General features: G+C 45.0%; 1 protein-coding gene across 8 annotated transcripts in view; it reads left to right on the forward strand.

Moving 5' to 3' along the window:
- Positions 1-56: 56 nt before the first annotated feature.
- The window catches only part of MYO9A (myosin IXA), a 175,603-nt gene continuing 151,619 nt past the window's right edge, over positions 57-24,040 (forward strand). For all 8 annotated transcript variants that reach the window (XM_063412689.1, XM_063412691.1, XM_063412690.1 and 5 more), the window contains exon 1: positions 57-408. The gene's annotated coding sequence lies outside the window, so the exon portion shown is untranslated. The remainder of the gene's footprint in view (positions 409-24,040) is intronic.

Genomic DNA, 24,040 nt, shown 5'->3' on the forward strand with positions numbered 1-24,040 from the left:
GCCCGTGGCGGGGCGGGGCGGTGCGCGCGCCTCCCTCCCTGCCTCCGCCGGGCGGGCGCGTGAGGGCGGCGCGCGCGCGCGGGCAGTCGGGCAGCGCCCCGGCGGCGGCTGAGGCGGAGGCGGCGGGAGCGCCCGTCCGCACCCCCCCCTTCCCGGGACTCCTCTCAACACCGATCCCCGGGATCCCCGGGACCCCCGGACCTCCCTTAGCACCGATCCCCCTCAGTGCCGATTCCCTGGACCCTCCTCACCACCGACCCTTGGGACACTCCTCAGCACTGACCCTCCTCAGCAGGGACCCCCGGTACCTCTTTTCAGAACCGATCTCCTTCAGCCGACGACCCTCGGGAACCCCCTCAGCTGCGGCGGCGGCTGCGGGCGAGGGATGCGCCGCGCCCCGACACCCAGGTGAGCGGCGGCGGCGGCAGCGGGGAGCGGAGCGGGGCGGGGGCCTCCGGTGCGCGCGTGCGGTGGGAGCGGCGGGGCGGGGGTCGTGAGGGGAACCCCGCCGGAGCATCGCGGGGCCGGCGGGAGCCTTTGTTCGGCGGAGGAGGGCGAGTCTCCCCGGCGTCGTGGGGTCTGCCCGGTGTCGCGGAGTCCCCCCGCTGGTGTGGGATCCTCCCCGCCTGAGCCGTCCCCGGTGGGTGCGCGGTGCGGGGCAGCCACGCGTCCCCCCTCATACACGGGGGTTTCACCGCCCGGTGCCGCTCACCCCCATCGCGAGTGGGCTGGACACCAGAACATGGAAAAACCAGCCTGGGGGGAGGAGATTTACCTCAGACGCGTCCCCAGTGTCACCAGTGGGGCCGTGGGCTGTAGCTGTGGTGTGTGGCAGTAGCCCGGAGGCCACGGCTGTGGACATCGCGGCGGGAGCAGGTCGCGGTGGCCCGCGGGCGCCCCGTGGCTCCGGCAGCCCGGTACGCCACGCAGAGCCCTTCCCGGGGACCCACCAGCCATTCCCACCCGTCGGAACGAGCTCTACCTGGATTTGCTTAGCACTGCCTTGGACTTCACGGCAGGTCCCACCCTGGCACGCCGGACCCCGGTAGGAGCACTGCTCCTCCGAAGGTTAAAACAGTCGAAATTTCTTTCTTGAATTTTCCTAAACGTAGCCAAAACGGCCTTTGCTTTATCCTCCAAAAAATACCCCCCCTCAGACGTGACCTGCGCTAGGACCTGCCGTGAGTTCGGAGCCGGGCGTTTTGCCGCCCTTCTGCTTCTCCATCGGCTTCCTCCTCCTCCATTTACGTTTTGCTATCTCCAGATGAAGCCGAGGGTGATAAAGTGGGGAGCGTGAGCTCAGCAGAAATCATGGCTTTCCCATCCCTCGCTGCAGCGCGGTCCCTGCCCATCGGCGGATCAAAAAAATAATCACGTAGCGGCAGAGGAAGGAGCTTTGCTGCTACGGGAGGAAAAGCGGCGCGGTGTCTCGCTCAGTCGATAACCAAGCGCTGTAATAAATCGCTCTGTAGGTAGATTGCTAGGTGGAGAATTGGGTTTCTGGCCGGCTCAAGTGTTTTCCTGACTCTTTTCCCGTGGGACTGCTAGGAAATGACAGGGGAGCATTGTGTTCCCATGGAGAGGTGCGTGGATGCTGCGGTGATGGGCTGTGAATCCTTAAGCATGACCTTACAAATCTGAGCTTATCCATAAACTCTGGCTAGGTCAGAGCCTGTGTTATATCTGAAGAGCATCGTCTTTTCAGCCCCTCACCCTACAGTCACACGATTTCCCCTATGTCCTTGAGTAAACTCACCCATTTCAATGGCTTTTCTCATTTTTTCATTTTATTTAATTAAAATAAGAGGGTTTTCCATGCCTTTTCCCCTCACTTAGGCTCTCCCAGCCTTTGCCCTCCTTCCTGGCTGTAATTTTTGATCCCCAAGACTGTTCTGACAGCTGTCAGTCAGGCTGCTGATGGCAGGGAAGGTAATTCAGCAGCCCTGGCACACAACTCATAGGCTTTTGTTTCCTGGGCTATCGATGATGATGCAACTTTATATTTATTTATTTAATTTTTAAATTTATTTATGTATTTACTGTGATCAATGCGTAAGTCAGCATGGCTTTAGAGATTTTTCCTCTCTGTTGAAAGGCCATCAGCAGCACTTGGAAAAAGCTTTATTGGAATTCATCACATATTTAAAATGTAGATCTGTTTTGTGAAGTTTTTGTTCTGTGCATCCATTGCTCCTCTTATGATTTATAAACTCCACATTTTAACCTTTTTTTCCTTCTTATTTTGGGTGGGGAAGCTGCATTTGAAGATTCAAGGTATCAAATGCCTCACATGACTACTGCTGTTACAGCATCTTTCACAAACACCCGTACTAAACCACTCAGACAATCAAACCTTCAGGATCGTTTGCTAGGCAAATCTGAATGCTTTATGCTTAAATAATTTGTATTTGGGTTATCTGTGGTGTGTTTTGTGAGCATTGATCAGGTTTGCAGGAAAACCCCTGAGAATGTGAAGTGCCTGAGGTCAGGCACTTGGGAAACACGAAACCCAAGTTTCCTGTGCAGGCCTAATTTAGCTCGTGTCAAGGTATGGCTGGGCTTGAAATCCTCATCCCCTGCTTGATTTTTGGGAGAACAGTATTCTGCTCTGGATGGAAGAACGGATCACTCCTTCACATGCCCCAAAGTCAACAGGGGGAGTACTGGGAGCACAGGGACAGTGCTGGTCCCTCCACTGGTTTGGCAGCTTGGCACCACCAAACTGGCAAGGAAGACCAGCGTTGGCCATCACAGGCTTGGGACCACACGTGTCCTGTGCTCTGGAGCTTAAATACCTCAAGTCTGGGGAAACCAGGAGCAAACTTCCAGTGTCTGAAGGGGGTGTAGGAGGAAGCCGGAGAGGGGGTCTTCATCAGGAAGGGGGTGTAGGAGGAAGCCGGAGAGGGGGTCTTCATCAGGAACTGTAGTGCCCGGACCAGGAGGAATGGATTCCCACTGCCAGGGGGCAGGGTTAGATGGGATATTGGGAAGAAATGGTTGGCTGAGAGGGTGATGAGGGCACAGGTTGCCCAAAGAAGCTGTGGCTGCCCCATCACTGGAAGTATTCTAGGCCAGGTTGGACAGGGCTTGGAGCAACCTAGGATAGTGGAAGGTGTCCCTGCCTAAGGCACAGGGTGGAACACGATCAGTTTTTAATGTCCCTTCCAGCCCAAACCAGCCTGGGATTCTGCCATTCAAGTGTGACTGGAGAGTTTCTAAAGTCGTTTGGGGTGGCTGGTTCTGGTGAGCGTAGTGTGGCCATTTTCTGCCCAGATCTAGTTCTTGCTCTAAACCGTGCAACTTTTGAACTCAATTCCTTTAAAAATACATTTATGAGGGAGCAAGCAAGGTCGTTGAACCACTGGAAGCATCTTAGCCGGTCAAACTTGATTTCAGAAATTCCTGCGTCCCCTCGGTTTGTAAATAAAAGGGGATTTGCGTTCCCGCTTGCACGCGAAACCCCGGGGTTTGAAGGCATGTTTGTTGTATTGTTGATGAAGCTCCCATCCTGGGCCTGGGCTCTGGCTCCCTGAGATGGGCTGGCTGCAGGTCTCAGCTTTAGAACGTGGTGGTTTTTTTGTGTTGAGGTTTAAAAGAGCATCTGAATTTCTCAGGCTTTGTGCTGCGTGCCGACGTTTGCTTCACTTCCTCTCCAGTGGACGGGATTTCTCCCCTCTCGACAAAGTAAACATGAGCATAAATATTTAAAGGATCACGGCTCAAGTTTGCAAATTGGAGACTTTCTCTAGCATTCCTTTGGACAAAAGCAGTAGCATCAGAGATTTGGGATGTGTCTGGGTGCTTCCCTGCTCTGGGGAGAAGCTTGCTAATTCTTTGGGCTTCATGCTGCAAAAGTACTCTGCTGTGTTTTCAGGTCAGATGGCTAGGATTATCACAAAGCTTGGGTTTTTATGGAATTTTAAGGACAAAGTTCTGCTGATGGGATATCTGTGGATCATTGGAATTGAGACTGTTTCTGTGGAATTTTATTTTTCTTTTACACAGGCCAAATTTTTCCATAGGTTTTGGGTATACATGTGAAGGCACAGGTGTTCAGAGTTGAGACTAGAGAAACCAAACACATGAAACTCTTGCCAGATAATGGATAAAAACAGGAAAAAAGGGAAATGGAATAGTGTTTGTTTTCTTTGTTTGACTCTTTAATATTAAATCTCATGCTATGTTTGACAGGTTGAACACTATGGTGACACGTACGTCTCGCTCCTGTGATTGTTTCAATGTCTTAAGCTCTGTGTCTTGGAACTAAACTTTTAAAAGTGGAACTCAACAAATCACTTGACCTTAGAAAATACAAAAATTCAGGAGGGAAGGCTATTGAACATGGATTTTTAGAGTTGAACTAATTTTTGTGTCTGTTTTTAAAATATTACCAAGAGTTGCAGTTTTGTTAGACCTTGTGCTAGCACTGTTCTGTCTGTGGGGAGGAATACATGGATGCTTTTTTTTACAGGTACCTATGGAAAAATCCTACAGAGGTGACAGTTCTATGTCTTTGCCAATGGCTTTTTATTCCTAACAAAACACCCATGATCTTAATGCTACCTCTGATGGAGAAATGTAGGCTCACCTGGGTCAGAAGGGAACTCAGGAGGTCACTTGGTCCAAAATCCTGCTCCCAGCAGGATTGTCTGCAAAGTCAGATCAGGTTCTTCATGGCTTCAGGTGTCTCATGTTGGTTGTCTTCCACCTGTGGTTTGTGGGCTGGAGGAGGAGAAGGGAAATGAAGCTGTGTTTGAGCTGTGTTAGGTGGGAGGTGTCCAAGTAGAATGAGATTATCCATGATCCACTGCTTGTAGAGTGTGGCCTTCCACTTGCAGCCTGTTAAACTGCTGCTTCCCCCTGCCTTTCCATGAGCTCCTGAAGCTGGTCTAGTCACAGGCTTCAGCTGAAAGAGGGTTTGGCCAGGCTGAAGTTAATTTTGGGAGGAAAAAGGAATAGTCCAGGTCCATTTGCTGATTATCAGCATAAAGCTGGCAAGCGGCTCCACAGTGGAAACTCCTCAGAGTTTTTATAAGCAAAATGAAATAAATAAATACCTGTGATTTAAGGATTATTGTTACTCTTCTGATTACTTTCTGCTGTTAAAGGCTTGCATTGCAGTTTCTCACAGGCAGGGATGAGCATCCTTTTGGGGAGGGATGAGTTGTCTCTGTGTAGGGTTCTCATACACATTTGGCTGTTCACACCGTGCCAAACTGTGGTTAGACAAAGCCATGGGTCATAGCTTTGGGCTCTGGTGGTGTTTTTTGTCAGCCCTTTTTTAGAGTTTTGCTGAGAGCTTCATGAAGAGATGGAACATGGTCTTCAGCCAGGCAATTTTTTTGCCATGGGAGATGGGGCTCGGGGGTGGAAAGGCCGTGGTGCACTGAGGATGCTTGGGGTAGGATGGCAGCGAGGCTGGATCGTGTCGGTGCCATCACAGAAAACAAAGAAGATAAGAGCTGCAGGAGCTGAGGAGGCAGCCACTTATCCTGGGCAGATGCACTGTGTGTCCAGGTTTGGGCATAGATACCTGAGCTGTCCCTGCATTAAGCACTCAGATACAAACTTGAAGTGTCCTTGGACCCTTTGAGATTCATCCCTATATCCTCCCAAGGAATATTGAAATTCCTTAGTTGGATCCTTGCTCTGTTGATGTGAGATCATCCCATGGGGAGCGCAGCCAGCTCAGCCAGTCTCATCCAAGCTCTCATCTCACTCACCTAGAGAGATATGTTGCTTTTTTTGCAGCTGCCTGCCTGACTCAAAACAAGATGCAGGCATACCTCTGCTGTGGTCTCCTGTCACCTCTCTGTTGGGTTGGGTGTACTTTTAAAGATCTCTTCCAGGTCGTGGAGGAAGTTTATGAAATCTCTGTTAGTATTAAGGCCCCCAGAGATAGGCTGGCTCAATGTGTTTGTAGGTGGTCCCCTTAGAGGGGAGGGCTGGGCTGGACCCTTTCAACCCTGGTAATTTCGGTGGTTCCGACTGTCTGCTCAGCTTCTCTTGGAAAAATCATCTTGGTTTCCATCCCTGTGACTTGCAGGAGTTACTGCAAATCTCTGTTGGGAGCAGAGTACAGGGGACTGTCCCGCTTGGATGCTGCATGAAGCAGCAAAGGTAAAATGTAGTTTAAAACAAACAAATTCTTTGGTTACCCCCTTTAAATGTCAAAATAGCCAAAATATGTGGGTTTCAATATAATTTTTGAGTCTTATTTGCTGGTCTTTTCACCTTGAATCACTTCTGGCATTCCCCAAATGACCTTGAATCCTAGAGTTACTCTTGGGATGCCCGTTCCAGGTCTTGGCTTTTATCCATCATGCACAGATAATCTGACAGCCTCTGTGCTGTCTTTTAAATAAAAATTCTTTGGACTGTCTTCTATTTCTTGCAAAGCATGACCTTTGAAAAGGTAGAGGATCCTGGATATGCTGTATCATGGCTGAGCATTGATGGAAGAGCAGTGTTTAATCCAGATAGATCCATCTTTGGAAAACCTGAGCTTTAAAACCAGCTCGGACTATGAATGTTTTTGATAGATCGCCAAGAATTCTTTTATTGTATTCAGCATCTACGTGGTTGGTTTTGAGGGATGAACTTAAAACAAGTTAAATGAAAATATTTACTTTAATACACTTCCGTAACTCTACTGTCTTTTCATACTTCACATAAATACATAGACTAAAATAAAAATTCTCCGAAATGTTGCCTTTCAAACTTTTATGGCACTTGTCTATAAACTGTTAGGTTGGCTTATGCTTGTTGGGTGCACAGGACAGCCTCCCCGGGGAGGAATTAGTAAATGATTTAATTGTTAAGGAATGTGGTCCCATTAGGGAAAAAAAAAAAAAAAAAAAAGGACTGCAGTGGATCGTTGGAAAAGTTGTGCTAGATTAAAGCAATGCTGAGCAATTTGTAATGATTTTTTGAAATAAATGGGTTTTTTGCAAGTGGGAGGTTATGTGGGTAAATAACCCTTCTGGAGGTTTCTTTGAGTGCAGAAGAGCCGGTCTCTGCTCCTTAATTCACCAATTGCTGCATAAATGGGGCATCATTATGTGGAATTTGTTGCTGCTGGTGGTGGCAAGGATGGCTGAGCCACTCCAGCTCAACAAAGGGATTTGCAGAGATGTTTAAAAGCAGAGCCACTGTTTCTTTTGCTTCTTTTCATCCGAAAATAAAGATGCAGCCCTGCTGCCAAGGGATGCGGCGGCCCAGGCACCTCTCTTGGGATTCGGGCCCCACGTTGGCGGAGTGTGGCGAAACGTCTGGCTGAGCAACCAGGGCACACTCCGGGCTCCCTCCTGCCCCTGTGCCAGGCCGTGGCACAAATAACTGCACAGGCAGGCTCTGGTGTCCTGTCAGCAGAGCTGGGCTGCCATCGCTGAGGATAATCTTATCCGCAGGCACTTCACTGTGCCTGGCAGGTAGGCAAGGAGATAGGAGGACAATGCAGAGCAGAGGTCAGGTTTGAGGTGCCTGCAGCAGATAACGAGGAATCTTAAGAGTTTTCCTCAGCTATGAAGAGAATGAACTTTACCAAAAGCATCGGAGGAGGCTGCAGGGAGAATTGGATGAATCCACAAATCCTTTTGCTGCTCGCTGCTTAACCTCGCTCAGCTCCAGGGGTTGCAAAGTGCACCCTGACTTGTCAGAGCTCTGGTTTCAAACCGTGGTTCCTTTATCCAAATGCATCCCTGATCTCACTGCAATCCACAGGGATTTGATTAAGGAATTTATTAGCACTGATAAACATTAGCAGCAGGATTTCTTCTTCCTCTATCTTTAAGAAATAACTTGCCAAGAAAGATGACTTGGCAGCTGTTGTCTGTTCCTTGCCCCACCAATTTTGTGGAAAAGACATGGACTTGTGCATTGTTCCAGGCTCCAATCTCTTTGTAATTCCAGGTGGGAGCTGCCGTCTTCCAGCTGAGTTCAGCTGTCCTATGCTGTGTTTCTTCATTTCTGTGCTTGAAATACCTGTCTAGAGCCATCACTATTCATCTGGGGTGAACAATACAATAAATATGAGGAGAAAAAAAAGTTAAAAATATATATATTAATAAAAAAAGAGCACTCCAGCAAATGGGGTAAGGAGAAAAAATGTTCACAAAGGTCTATTTCTGAGGGATTAAGAATTCATTCTCCTACCTAAAAGTCTTTGCTGAAACAAGGGAAAAAAAAAAGTCCCTGCTTGAGTATTTTCATGCTCCCACAGAGGGAAGGTGTGAATCTCACCCAGGGTTTGCGGCTCAGTTTTAGCAACATTAGGGCTTTCCTCCTGTTTTATTCTCTGCAGCTCAGCTGCTTGAAGGCTGCTTTCATTTCTGTTTTGCCGGGGAAGATGTGAAACCTGAGCAGCAAAAGCTAAATGAGATGTTTAATGCAGTTGTTGCAGTCTAAGGAGTAGCCCTGCATGAAACTTTTTCAATTGCAGACAAAACTCATTTGAAAACTCAGTCTGAAAGTAGCTCAGTCTGATATTCATGGTTCAGACTGTGTGGTGGGGACATTGTGATCTTCTGTCTTGTGTTGAGTCTATTTTTAGTAAAAGTGGAATCCTTGAAAGAATGTCTCAGAAAAATAATTGGAAATTAAAACCTGGAGACATGGATTTGCAATGGTTTGGGTGCAGTTTTTCTGTGTATTTTGAAGGTTTTTTCCCTCAGCACAGACTATCCTCTGCACCGGGATTTTTTTCTCTTCTTGTAGGACTTGGTGAACTTTCTTTTCTGTTTTGGGAGCATTAATCTACATACTTTCTTTTCAGGTATGCTCTTCAGGGGCTGCGAGTGGGCAGGTATTCAAAAAACTTGAACAATTTTCCTTAGGTGAAGGATCATTACAGGTTCAGGTGCTGCCATTATTAGCAAGCCTCCCGCCAGCTGCAGTTTAATTTTCTAAATGTCTAAATGTTGAAATTCCAGATTGTTGCACAAGTATGTGTGTTGGTGAGGCTGGAACTCTGAACTACTGGGATAATTCTTAGCTAATGACGTTGATGGATTTGAAGTGAATGTTAGTCTGGGAAATGAATCACCAAAATCATAAAAAATTTAACCTGTTTGGTTTCTAATGTAATGTGGGTGCAGAATTATTCGTAAATGTAAAGCTGCAAAGTCAAGTGGGAAGAATTGAGTAGAAAACAGTGACTTATGGACCTGGTGCACACCAGGAGACCTGGAGATGCTTGTCCTGGTGGGCATCTTCTTCAGGAGCAGCCCATTGCAGTGGGTGGCCTTGGAACCTGGGGGATGGGGGAAGCAACATGGAAGAAAAAGCTCAAAAGTAACCAGAGAAATTCCTCTGGTTTAGTTTTGGGTTGTGCTAGCTGGAGTATCATCCTTTAGGGAGGACAGAAGGTACCAAGGTGGCACTGGGGACCAGGGTTAGGCCATGTTATATCTGAGATCATCCCGTGTGTTTTTGCTGGTGTCACTGGGATCTTCTGCTTTATCCTGCACTTCTGGTTCTCAGCAGCTCTGAAATCTGAATCTGAACGGGGTGTTGGAGGGTTGTTTTGGCTTTAGAGGTGTTTTTTACTGCTGGTGTGGTGGGGTTTTTTTGTTCGCTTTCTTTTTTTCCCCCTTAACACCTAAAAAATACCCCCAGCTCCAGCTACCTGGGAGGAATCACCTATTGTAGAGGCAAGTAGGGAAGTAAAATCTTTGTAGTGGCATTTGCTCACTGATAAGAGTATTTTTTTAATGCATTTCCTTTCCTCATTCTCAACATGCCTTTTAATTCCTCAAGAAAAAAAGGTGTGGGGCTTTCTGGTGCCTTAGTGGGGATTGGAATCCTCTGTGTTTGGTGACTGTGCCGAGATCCACAGGGGAAGTCTTGGGTGGATGAATTTGGGGTGGGCAGCTGTGCAACTGTGTGTTATTTTGAGGAAAACAAGTATTTTTTGCTCACGTTACAAAGTACTGCTGAGGGATTCCTGTTGCAGGTGTAATTTTGGGTTATTACCCGCTTCATTCACCACAATGTGCTGAAAAATTATCAATACACATTTGATCTTGCTTTTGTTTCAGTTCTTAAACCTTTTGTTGTCCTGAAGCTGTTGATTTTTGGGCAAAAACAATACGAGGCAGTCACTGTGGTCTACAGGGTGGGGCTCAGAAAGGTCTTGTTGCTGATTCCCTTGGCTGGGAAGGGCTAATTATAGAGACAAACTGGGGAAGGAAGAGAACGGGGTCAGTTAGAGCATCCAGCACAGTTTCCTTTAAATTAGAGGTTGGGCTAGAGAGATAAAAAAAACCAAACCCCAACGTTAAAGAGGCACAGAGTGAGACTTGCAATGCTCTGGTGCACAGCGAGCTCAGCAGCTACAGCAGATGTCCTGCAGTTTCAATTTTAAGTAAAGAACATGTTGAATTAGGAGTTTTATTGCCAGAATTGCCTAATCCAGCTAAAAAGACAGAGGAGATGTCACTACTGCTTTTATTCTTTAATATGCTTTTGGCTTGCAGTAGGTCAAGGTAGTGAACGGAGCAAAGAAATATCTTGCCCCATTGTTGATTAAAATGGATTTTGTGGGAAAAAAAGGAATTAATTTTAATTCTTTAATGCTCTGAATGTTATATTTTCATAAAAAGACTACCTGCATCTTTTTACACGTAACATAGATCACTTTTGTATGTGTTTTATCCTATGTTGGAGAGGCCACTAGGGCTAAACTTTTTCTTGGAGCTGTTTTACGGGTTTAAAAGTTTTTTCCCTGGATTTATGTTTAAGCTAACTGGGATTAGAGGACAAAGTATTTGAAGATATGGTGCAGACACGGTGCAAGCTGTGGGCTCAGAGCTCTGCAGGTGTGGAAAGCAATAAACCCCAATGTCAACTGGAATTCGTGCAAGTCAGGGAAAAACCAGAAAAGCTTTTACGGTGCTCCTCCCAAATGATCCCAACCCTCTTGCTGCAGTTTTTAGGGCAGAGCCATGGTTGGCAGACCCTCCCCATGTCTGCTGGGTAGATTTGCTTCCCCTTTGCCAGATCATCTGCCTGGCAGCCTGCAATTACCGGGAATTGCTGTGCACAAAGGGAGATGGCAGAGCAGGGAGAGAAACCCCAGGGTTTCATTTGAATGTTTCAGTCCAGATTGGCCAATTCCTTGTGCCGGTGGTGTGACTCACTCTGGGCTTCCTCGGTGGAGGCCACCACTGGCAGGGCATCAAAGGAACAGCCCGCGCTTCCAGAGTGGAGCTGAACCAGGATCTTCCTGGAGCAAGGGCTGTTTTTCCAGTCCTGGGATCTCTCTATGTACAGAGGGTGGTGAGGTGCTCCCAGATCTCAGGGGAATTGGTGATAAATTTGATTAATTCATGCTGAGGGTGAGAAGGGTTTCTTCTTGCTGCTTTGAGCAAGGCACAGGCCTCTCCAGGGGTCCTGTGCAACTGGGGATGGGCTGGGAAGGCCCTTTGAGGTCAATGACACAACCAGCAGAACAGTTTGTTCACTTCTGGTTTCTCGGGTAGAGCTGATATGCAGGGGTTCAGTGTGGCAGTTAGGAAATTCTTTAGCTAGGAAGGAAATTTTTAGTTTTATTTTTCCTGAGGGCATAGATAGAGGTACTCTTTGCTCAGGGGTATGGTGCAGCAGAGACTCCTGCCCTCCTCTCCTTCATTCTCCTGGTAAAACTGACAGTATAAATGCTTCTTCCTTGTTTTTGGCTCAACCAACTTAGCTCTAAATCTTTAAAAGACTTTTCTTCTTTTTCATTTGGAGCAAAGACTGTGAGCAGCTCCACCAAGTCTAGGATTGTGCCACCAGGACCTAGGAGAGCCTGCAGGATGTCACTGGTGGTTTGATGTGAGAACACCTTCATGAGCTGTACTCGTATTTTTAGGGATTTTTTTCCAGGTGAAGGGCATTGTCAAATGTTTTGTAGGTTTCTAATATTATTTTATAAATTATTTACAGTGTAAAATTATTTACAGTGTATTCTCTATGTACCCGAATTACAGTCCCAGGTCTCTTATGGAGTTGTGAACACTTTTACTGTTTAAGGTGAATCCCTAGGGTCTATCAAGGAGATGTAGGTCTTGACACACATACACCCTTGGCTGTGGGATATTCCTCATTTGTAGGTGTCATGTAGGGGAGAGAAAAACTGCAGAGAATATGAAAGGGATGTATAAATATTTAGAGGATGTTTCTTTCAAATGTCTGGCAGGAAACTCTTGTAATATCATGGAAAGTGGTGGTTCTCATTTTTTTTTCATTCCTGAATGGGTTGGAACTGGAGATGTGCATCCTGAGCTGGCAGAGGAGTCAAGCTCTTGATAGCAATCTAGAGTTCTACATGAGGAAGAGGCTCAGAATACAGATTAAAAACACAAAGTTAATGCAGTGAGGATCTATTGGGATGCAAGAGAAGAGCAACAAAATCATATAAAACAATGACTTCTGCTGCAATGTCCTGGCAGGTCAAGATTGTCTTTCTCAGATCAGAGGGAAGCTGCTCTGCTGGCTGGGATAAGTGCCTGGAAAAGGAGCCTTAACTTTTTTTTTAGGGGGATTTAGCCCCCTCAATTTTCAGTTTATACAGTGACATTCTAAATACCAGATTGCTCTGATTCCTCTTTTGCTTCTGTTCCACGTTCACATTCCTGTCCTTGTGGTTATTCCATGTGTGTGACAGTGTCTGCAGCACACGGATGGGGTTATGGTTTTAATATCACCTCCATGTTCTGTGTCTACCTCCTGCAGTCCCTGGGGTTTTGGAGGGCTGCTACAATACTTACATTTCAGCAGGTTTTCTAATTTTTTTCACCTTCTGTCTGCCTGTTAGTCTGTGCTTTCCCTCCTTTTTGTTGTGCAACATTTTGTCACAGTTTAGGACATTTTAAAACCAAGCTCCCTACTTTGTTTTTTGGTAAAGTCATCAAGTTGACAGTTTTATTTCAGATTGTTTCCTGCAGAGCCCTGAGTTGATTTTCTGCCTGTGCCTGATGAGTCAGCGCAACTGTTGAGCATGTGAAGTTTCACTGATTGCCGAGTTCTGTTTTGCGGTTCAGTTTTTGAGTTAGCCCTTTAGCTGAGAGCACTTAAATGCAAAGTATTGCAGCTTATAATGCACTCAGTTGATCTCAGTGCTGAGTTGGGTTTATTTCTACTTAAGATTTTTGATGTAGCCTGTAGGTAGCTGTATGTGAAAAATGTCTAGAGAAAGCCACTGCCCTATGTACAATGTGCTGAAGGAGGTCATTCCTTGTTAGGTCTGTGATTTTTAAGAGTCTCATTAATTTTGCACAGATTCAGGTGTCTGAACATGCTCAGTGCTGCTGCTGTATTTTTTCGCTTCCTCAGCCCACTCATGAAGTTAGACCTAATTTAAATTTTCTGTTTCCTATGATTCTCAGTTAACCCTCTTCTCAGGAAATCGTGGCTTCCTGCAGGCTATTTGTAGTTGCTGCTGGCCAGCTGAAGCGAGGTGATGTCTCTGCACTGAAATATGATGAAACCCTTGGAAAGGTTTGTTTGGAGCTACCAGGATGAGGTTTTTTTGAGGCATTGTTGAGGTGAAAGCCCATGGCAGCGGCACTTCATTAATCTTATTTACTGGTGTTTGAAGAATATCTGATGTTATTGTCTGTTCCTTCATACGGGAAATCTAATCTCCACTTGAATTAGCCTTTGTAATAAGGCTCCTTCTTGATAAGTGAGTAGACAAATATTGGGGCCCTGCCACCGAGGGCTTTATCCTTCCCTGAGATAAAGTGGTTGGGCTTGAACGTAGGTTATTTATGCATGGAAAATAGACTTATCAGCATTCCTGAATTGCCCCTGTTGCAGAGACTGGGCACTCCTGCTCCTAAACAAAGCTGCATTTAGCTCGATGGCTTCTTCCCTAGCCCAGGAATAAAATACTTTCCTGTTTTCCCGCGTGGCCGGTATTTCTGGCGCTGCCTATGGAGTGCACGCAGAAAATGCGTAAAGAATCCGGCGTCTGTGGGCAGAACCCACGTCAGGCCAAGGCTCCCGTGGCTGAAAGAAGTGCAGCCTGTTCCTTCAGCGCCCACACGATCTGGCGACCTGGTGAGGAGGAGGAGGATGGCAAGGGTCAGCAGCAGATTGTTGCCCTTGCAAATAAAACCTCCCATCCATCCTGCAGTCCTGGAGGGATCCTGGAGGGATCCTGGAGGTGCAGCACTTCCTGCCTTGGAACGGAACGAGTGAGTCGAGCTGCCCCAAGCCTCAGAGCTTCAGTGACATACAGGGTTAGTGTCAGAAGGTGGCTGGTGTTGGAAAGAGGGAGGATGAAAATGATCTTCAGTTCTTCTGAAGTGTATGTGTGACTTTAGAGTGTTGGTCAGTATGGATTTTTTTGGATGTGGATTTCTTTTGCTTTCTGAGTAAAAAAAGCAGAGGGAAAACTGCTTCCAGAGATGGTCTTGCAGCTGATGGCAGCGAGCACTAGGATAGAGATAGGAATAGAGTTAATAGATGGAGGAGGTTTCTTCCTGTCCTTTTACAAAATTCCTGTTGAAGCATTGTGTTATGGGGAATTGTTTGCAATATAACACCAGGATACCCCTTGGAGAGCTCCCTTTGTTAACCTTGTAGAGCCAGCCCACAACATGGTTATGTTCAAGATGAATCTGAAAAATACCCTTTGAAGTTCTTCATCATATTACTGGAGATGAAGTATCTATTCTCACTTTATCCTATTTCTATATAAACTTATTAACTGACCTTCTCTGCTTTATATTTCTCCTAATTCATATTTTCAATGCCCTAATGGACCATTTGGTGGCTTCGATGCTCATCTGATTGAATCATTCTTTGTGTTGGTTTACAACAGTGCTTCCATTTGCTCTGGTTGTGGTGTGGAGTAAAGGGAAACCTCAAAGACATAACAGGATGTTGAGAGAGAGGGGAGGAGAAAGTAGGAGGCTGTAGTTGGACAAAATCAGTCCTGATCAGCATTTGCAGTCAAGTGGAACATACAAAGGAGTCATCAAGTTGCATAATTTTGGTGAGGAGACAATTCAAAATTCAATTTGGACACGTCATAAAGTATCCATATGTTCATTTTGAAAGGTTCTGCGTGTCCAGGTCTTTCTTGGTCTTTGCTCTCTTTCGTGCTCCTGTAAATGTTTGCCAGCAGAACTCAGGGGACTGAAATTTCCTAACGTGTGGTTGGTTTTGGTCCAGTAATCGTCTGCCTGGGTTGTTCAACTTGAACCTGAACTGGTGAGCAGAGTCCTCAGGCATGGAGACCGTGAGTGCTCTCCTTTGGCAATTTCCCTAAATTTTGATGTCAAATGCTTTGTAGGTGTCTCAGCCTTACAGGATTTCTGATGGTTGGTGTGATGGGCATCCACTTGACTCATTTGGACAAGTTAACCCCTTTTCTACCAGCCTGATCCAAAGTCAGAGTCCCACCATGGACATGTTCAACCAGAGTTTTGGCCAGCTGCTCATGTGGTTGGCACATGAAGTGTAAAAAATACTTGCCATCCCTAGAAGTGTTTGGAGTTGGCTGGTTGTCTCCATGGTAAGCCCACCTCAGTTTTTGCTTTCCTCATTCCCAAACATAGAAAGCAGTGACCAGATGATCACAGGGAAGGAGTGCTGGAGGATGTGACCTCCTCTGCAGGAACGTGCTGTTCCTGTTAATTTTTTTGGCTCAATCCAGTGCTTCTCATTTTTTTTCTGAAAAACCAGCTGGTTTAACTTCCCTTAGTGACACTACCCAAAAAACCCCTGAATCCAGCAGCAAGGGACAGTCTGAAAGGAGATGTCATGGAGGGCTGTGACAAGGACCTGCTGGGATGCAGTTAATTCTTTATAAAATCAAATTAAAAGCATGTTTGCCACGGCTGCTTGTTGGAAGAGCCGTTTTGATTTATGTTCTTGCATCTTTTGCTTCTGAGATGAGACCCAGCATGGCTGAATGATGAGGTTCAGGGGAATATGAGCCAAACAGATGCATTTCAGAAAATGAAACTTCAATCTTGGATTTACTTAGCTCATTTCCTGGTGTCATTACCTTATCCGGATGATGAATGGGCCTAGTTGTGGGATCCTACACTGAATACATTTTGAAATGTTTATTTCACGCTCCCTTCTGTGGATCTCATCACACAGCCGAGTTAATCCATTTCAGGCAGTTTCATTTCCATACCATATGTTCTTCAAGGCGTTCTGGAGGGATAATTATGTGGATATAATTTACTTTCCTGTGTGATGCCGAGATGTGCTCTGCTTTTCAGGTACAGAGGAAGGCACAAGTGTCTCACTGAAGTCTTGATGACTTTTTCAATTTTCTTCTCCTGTTGTCTTTTAGAGGAGTCAGGAAGGACGAACACGAGCACAAGGAGATCATGTACTCACTCTGGAATGTTTATTAGACTGACTTAACACCCCATCCTGCTACAGGGATGTTTTCCTTAAAGAGCAACCATAATTTCCATAACATTAATTATTGGGGAAAGTAGGAATGTAAATATTGTAGTGGATTTAAGGGACTGAGGATCTTTCCTGCTCAAATCCCCCTAGTTGAGTGTTAATGTAAATTATAAAACTGAATTAGGTACTCAGAGAAAGCCCAATCTCTTTTGGGATTTTTCCTATCTAACAAATCGTGAAGAACAAAGCTGCAATTGCAAATGGCTGCCAAGGCTTCCCTGATTTACCCAAATTACTGGAGCAATGCACTGAAGTCGACAAATTTAGCAGCATCTGGATGGTACTAAAAAAAAAGCTGAAACCCTCATTCTTTAAACAAATCTGTTTTACTTTGTCTTTGAGCAAAGTTTGTTTCAATTAGTTTGTGTTAGAGGTGAGCAGGTTGTCCTTGGACTACAGATGTGACTGAAGTTTGGAGGAAGAAATACTCAGTTGGGTTATTTGCTAATTTAGGCTGGGAAATCTCTTCTTTGCATACACTTCCATAGGGTTTGGGGTTTTTTAACTAAAATTTGATTTTTTTTAATGACAAATGGAGCCAGACTGTATGCAAACCAGAATGCCAGTATATTTTTTAACTTAAGAAAACATTGCAGCGAGAACACTTATTTGCCACATAGGACTTATTTTTACTGCTTTTGTAGAAATTATGTCCTTTAATATAAATTATGATTTTGTGTGGGAGGACAGAGACAGTGCTGAAGGCAATCTTGCCCCCAATATATTGCAGGTGTGTTAATTACCTAAGAGTGGGAACAGCCTTGCCCTCACAGCTATGGGTGTGATAAAAAAGTGAGTTTGCTGGTTGGAGTCACTTGGAGTCTGCTGGAGGTGCTGTGAGGAGGGAGGGACAGGGGGGAGTGCAGGGACAGAAAGAATAAGATGTTGTATGAGGGACAGACAGGGTGAGGTGGCCGTGCTGGGGACAGGAAGGAGCCAGCTGGAACTGCAGAAGGAAGAGAGAAGAAGGAGAGAAAGAGCCAGAGCTGTGTGGAGCTGCCCATGGGAAGCTGCACAGAAAAGGTCTGAGGGACTTTTAGATAACAGGGTGCTGATGCTTAAAGCTGCCTTTGGTGTCAGTTGTACCTCTTCTGTCAAATTCATGGTCGTAGCAGAGAAGAAATATTTTGAAAAGATGTTGGCTGATAATTGGCATTATAAAAAAGATTGAACAATTAAAAAGGGATGGTGTGTAATGCATGGTGTCCCTGCCTGTGATGGGGTTGGAACAGGATGATCTCTAAGGTCCCTTCCAACCCAAGCAATTCTGGGATTCTCTGATCACTGGGAGCAGCGTTATTCCATCAAATCTATTGCTGTATTTTAGGCTATTGAGGCTGAAACCTCTACTCAGTTGATTTCAGGACTGTGGCTGGGATCTAAGTGATACAGAGATAAAGCTGATAAGGGAGACTTGCAAGGAGGGATGTCAATGGTTAGATGATAAATCAGCAAATCCCTTCAGTGGCAGCAGTTTGGAAGATGGAGATGCAGCATGTACTTTCCTCAGAGCAACATGAGAACCTGGGGTGACTTTGGATGAGGGGAATCCCAAACCAGTAGGTTGTGGATTGTGAGGACAAGGAACTTGGTCTTGTCTTTCACTCTTCATTAAAATAAATAAAACTAAAAAAAAATCCCCAAACCTCTATTTGAGAAAAACATGTTTTAAAAAAGGCAGCAACCAAAAGCCCTCATCCATTAAATAATTACCCTTCAAACCCGATCATCCTTTAAAGGTCAGGGTTAAGGATGTTTAAGTCAAATTGCTGATGAGTTTTACCACAAACTTCATTGGACAGGCTCAAGGAAAGTGGAAAATCCCTGAAGCTCAGGTGTAAAGTCAGCAAGGACAAACAGGAGTAGAACGAATGGGTTCCTCTGTGTCTGTCAGACCCCAAACACTGATGGCACAAACACTTCTATGTACTCAAATGTCTGGGAAGCTTTGGGTTGCTTTCTGCCTGCAGCCAGGATGTAGACAAGGATAACAATCTGCTGTTTTTCTGCAGGAAGGGACTTTTGACTGCGGATGAAAGATAGCATAGGATAGAATACAAGTTTTCTGTCCTGAAAAGTGAATTAAATCTCAGGTTTCTGGTCTGAATTGTCTGATCTGTGATTCCTGTGTTCACCATACAGGTGGACTCGGTATACTGGGGACAGAATTTTATAGGGCAGTACATGAGGCTGGGCTTATTGTGAATAGAAAGAACATTTCATATCATCTTATGTCTCAAAAACCCCTCAAACGAATACAGACACTGTGAAAATATCAGGGATGGTAAAGAAATCAGGTCTGCTTTGGTCCTGTCTGAACAACAAGCAATAACCAGGCATTCACCTGACAAACCACGACTGAGATCCCTGCGTCATAAATTCCTTTTTAGGGCACTTTGAATTTTTCCTTAGTGTATTTTGAAATTTGCAGGGGTGACACACCTGCACATTCTTCCCGCCGTGCTCATGGCAGCAGCTAATCCCAGGAGCTGTGGGCACGTCGGAGCCGCGCTGTGTCTTCCTGTGCCTGATGAGAGCTGAGAGGTGGCATCTGCTCAGACACTGCTCCTGGGGACAGGGGATGGATTGCTGGATGCCATGGCCCCAGGCACCTGTCTGTTGTGGCAGCCCGCTGTCCTAATGTTTCTAATTCTGCTGGTGAAATGGAGTGGAAGTAATTCCAAAATCCAATAGGTTGGGTATTCTAAGGTTTTTTTATTATTTTATTGCTGAATCTCCTTTTCGCCCCCTCCGCCCCTCCCTGTTCCGTAATGACCTTGCTTTGCCTCCAGCGAGAAAATTGAATGTTGACTTGTCTTTTTAAATACTCGTTATTGGATTTGCCCGACCTCTTTTTCTGCTGTGGAGAGTTGTGCTGGCTTTGTGCCAGTGGAATAATTTGTCATAATCTGAAAGCGTTCGGTTAAAAGGATTTGCTGGCCCCCTCCCCAAACTTCTGCTTTACATAAAATGATTCCCGGGGAACTTTGAGGTGTGTTGGTAGTTGGGGAGATGAATGTTTTGAAATAAATCCTTTGAGTATGAAAAAGATAAGACACATGCACAGTTCTGGAAATATTTCATCTGGAATATTTGCAATGTGGTGAATATGAATTAGAGATTTAATAACTTGAGAAAAGTAAATAGGGTAGTATTTTTAGGCAGGATTTTAGAAGGTGCTTGTGAACTTCAGGGAGAGGTTTGTGATGTAACATTGTATTTTAGTGTGGCTGAAAGTGTGGGTTCTCTTTTGTGATCAGCGTTAGGTTCTCCTAAATGTGTTGGAGAAATCCATTTATTTTCTGAGTGAAGATGTGCTTGTGGAAAAGCACCAAGATCTGGATATCTGGAGGGCCTGTCATTCCCATCTCAGTTGTCCTTCATGTAAATAAAAGGTGGAAATGAAGCCAGTTGTGTCACCTGAGCCTGTTCCACCAGGATCAGCATCGCGTTTCAGTTTCTCCAGATAACGCGTGGCTGACCTTGGCTGTGTCCTGTCCCCTCCCCAGGGTGGCGATGCCAGGTTTAGGAATTGTTTCAAGGTTCTGGAAGCCATTTGGTCGCTCATCATAATTTTTAAAGAGCTTCAAGAAATGCAAGGATAATGTTTATGACCAATTCAAACTGTGAGTTTGCTCACTGCAGAATTGTCTTTTTCTGTATTGATGGCACAGAAAGAATATAAAATAGACTTTGTATTTTTTATTAAGGAAGCAGCTTAAAAATCAAATGTGCTGCACTTTTTGGAGGGATATATCTCACCTCCTGTGTCAGGTGTAATCAGTGGCTTTCCACACTAAGATAGGGAGCTCTCTGTGCGTTTTGTGGGAAGGAGGTGCCTCTGCTTTTGCTTGAACATGGAAGAGAAAAATCGGGATGGACAGGTTGGCACGTGGTGGAAAGTAAAAGGTGAGAGGGCCCAATGACTTTCTCTGGGAACAACCCAGCAACCAAAACTTCTACTCCTTCTATAATTACAGAATCACCTCAGACACGTTCAAAGCCAAGGTATCCCGCGGGAGCTTTAGATTTAGAACAGGTTTTGTAGGAAATGAGCACAGGAGTTGGAAAGGAGAGCTTTTCCCATTGCACTGGGCACCCCGTTTCAGGATAAGGGCGATTATCCACCGCCTGCAATTAGGGCAAATCCGCCACCGGAGCCGCTTTGGGAGCGGCCGGCGGAAAATGCAGGAACAGATGTCAGAGAAGCAGTCTGGCAGAGCTGGCTTAGAGAGGCTTCTCTTTCTCCCTGGGATGGTTCTGCTTGGGATGGGGAATTATCTTGGTGATGTTTAATACTGGGCTGCTGCAATCTGGCATCTAATTTCTTCAGCCATCTGAGGATGCCTGACCTCTCTCTGTGCTCTGGGACCATTTGTTTTCCCTTTGTTTTAATCTTCCCTTTTTGAGGATGGACCAGATCAGAATTTCTTTTTCATAGCAGTGCTTAATCCTAATGAAAAATCATGCCTGCCAGTGGTAAAAAATTGGGAAGGTCACCCTCCACATGATACTCTGGGTGGAAAAATAGTCCTAAAGATGAGGGAGGACACATGAAAGTACTGATAAAAAGCAAATCCATTGTGTTGGTTTGAATATGCTCAGGTTTAACTTGTGCTCACTGAAGCACTGAAATCATTCCACTGCCAGTCCAGTGAATATTTCAATTTTTGCTGCTTGGTCTCTCAAGAAACCAGATCTTCAGCTTCCAGATGTGATTTTTTTTTTTCCCAGAGAATATAATGAGATACAGGCTGTTATCTCAATTGACTTAATTGCTACCTTATTGGATATATACAGTGATTTATAAAATAATTTTATTTTCCAGAATGTGCTTTTGAATTTTATTTTCTCTACAGCTACATTTGTCTGCTGCCCAAGTTTGTGTCGAGCTGTAGCTTGGCTGGTAGAGGTGGAAGCTCTTACCCAAGTGCAGGATAAAATCCTGATCCCAGCTGTGATATTGTTCCAGTTTTTGCCCCAAACAGGGGAGATTCAAATGAAATGCAAAGTCTGTGTATGTCTTTGTTCCCCAGTGTCATCTTAGTCCTTGTTTGTAGGTTCTATCTGTCCCTCTTTGTGCTGGGTGGCTGTAGGGGTGTACCTGGAGGTTTGGAAATCAGGGATGCTTTCCTCCTAATCCTGTCAGTGATGTACAATTAGAACAAGGTGTGGGAACCCCTGGAAACAGCTTTAAATAACCCAGAGGCACCATAAAAAACATTTTATTACTGCAAAATGCTGGGTGAGAGCATCTGATGTAGATCCTTGATAATTTACTGCTTATTTCATTTTAAAAAGGTGAATTACAATATTCCTAGTGGATGTATTGGTTCTCTGATACTGGTCATGAAACATCTCTGAATTTCTGCAGCCTCCAGTCAGTGTATCTGATCCATCAGGAAAAGCAATAACGCGGAGGAGTTAAGGAGGAGCTGAATTTTGCTTGTTTAGGGCTTCAAGTTCTGCTCAGCTGAGAGCCCAGAGCTGCCTCCAGCAGCAGCAGGACCTGGAGCTGCTGGAGCCAGGCCAGGGGAGGGCACGGAGCTGCTCTGAGGGTGGAGCCCCTCTGCTCTGAGCCAGGCTGGGAGAGCTGGGGGTGCTCACCTGGAGAGGAGAAGGCTCCAGGGAGAGCTCAGAGCCCCTGGCAGGGCCTGAAGGGGCTCCAGGACAGAGACTTGGGACAAGGGAAATATTTCAATTAAATACTTGATTTTTTTGGTTTGTTTTTTTTTTGTTTCTCTGTCTGATATCAATGTTTTCAAAGAACTACAAAGCCTGTGTTTCAGGTAGCTGCCAAGAACTATTTTTAGTGGAGCTGTCAGCTCTAATTCAAGAGATTTTTAGTACTTCTCGCATTGTGAGGCAGGTTTTGTTTTTGGTTTCAAGTCCTGATGCTTGCAGAACACTCTTCCTCAAGTTTAAAAGCCACTCTTGTGTTGTGGCATTTGCCTGACAGTTTAATTTTCAGATAGAATATATTGGTTTGTGGTTCATTTAAATCCAGCATCCTATTCCTGCTCTTGTTTGTAAATTATCATCATCTGTGGGCTGAATATTTTTTATAAATATGGCCTTTAGAGGCCTTTTTTTCTGTGAACTAGTTGCTGAAAGTCTTGTTTAAAGTATGACTCACCCTGTTTGGTGTTTGTTTTGGTTTTGGGCTTTTTTTTTTTCCTTTGTAAGGTAACTAAGCTAGATCTGGCAGTACAGTTTTAATATTCTTTTCCCTTTGATCTTCAACAGCGCAGTTCTTAATGCTCCAAGATCTATTCCTTGTGCTGCATGGGCTGTGCAGAGAATCTGTAGGTTACTACAAGCCTTAAATCAGTCTCTGGATAATAGAATCTTGCTCCTGCATGAGCTAGGATGCCTTCATGTTGGTGCTACGTATTTTCAGTGGTTCTACATTGAAAAGAAAACTAATTTTGGAGGATTTTGAGCTGCTTGGTTTAAAGGAGTGGAAGGTACCTGTACGGTCTGGCTACAGAGTTAAATCCCTAAAATATATCAATTATTGATAAGTTATTTATATTACTCTGATAAAATCCTTAGATTATTAAATATCACTAAGCTGTTTGAGACACTGAACATGGAGAGGAGACAGATAACAAATGACATTACCTCTTACTTAATATGAAACTAAATCCAGCCAGGAGCAGTCTCTTGATTTCCTGATGATGCTGCAGCTCCTGCTGCTGAGGGCTGACCTTCACTGAAGGCAGAGAAGATGATTCTCTGTGGGGAAATGATTTCATCGCCCGTGGAAAACGGGAAGGAGGTGCAAGGACGAGAGGCAGCTGAAGGCTGAAGTTAGTTGAGGGTTGCCTTTGTTTCAGGAGGGTTTAGAAGAATGAGGATGGGCTGGAGTGGAAGCTTCAGTTATTTTGTTGGGAAAATTCAGATTTGTAGCAGAAGAAACCAGCAGCTGCAGGGGCACATGGCACTGTAAGATTATGGACTCCCAAAAATAACTTTATTCCTATTTAGATGCTTGAGAAAAGCTGGATTGCAGTGTTACTTAAGAAGTAGGAGACGGGGCTGAAAAACTGGAGAACCAGCCTTTTAAACTCTCACTCATTAACAGGTATGTTCTACCTGAAATGGGAAAAAATGGGATTTGTCTGCTGCCCAGGCAGAGTTAATCTGTATGGTTCGTTTTGATGTTGAGCAGTAAATGTCCTATCAGGAGGAAAGTTGGAATCGCCTTGGCAGAAGAGAAAGCTCATGGGTTTGTCTTGGTGGGTCACAGGTAATAATTCTTGTGAAATGCAATAAAATTGTGTAGGGAACAGTGGAAAGTTTTATTTTAAATGGACTGTTTGCCAAAAAGAGTGTTCTGTGAGAAGGCTTTGAAACCATCCCTTGCTCGCTCTCGGTCATGGTCCATAATCCTCCATAAAATGAGGGAAGGGAGAACATCAGTAACCGTGTTATTACATCTTCTCCTGGTGCTATTGCAGTTAAATTTGACTTGGCTCCTAAGCTGAATTATCTTCTTCATAATAACTTCAAAGCTTCAAAGACTACAGGAAAAACATCTGAAATTATTAATTATTATTTGACCCAATATTCAAAAATAACATAGTGACATTCAATTATGTAAATTGTCCCTAATTTT

This window comes from Prinia subflava, chromosome 15 (assembly GCF_021018805.1).
Source record: "Prinia subflava isolate CZ2003 ecotype Zambia chromosome 15, Cam_Psub_1.2, whole genome shotgun sequence".
NCBI lineage: Eukaryota > Metazoa > Chordata > Aves > Passeriformes > Cisticolidae > Prinia > Prinia subflava.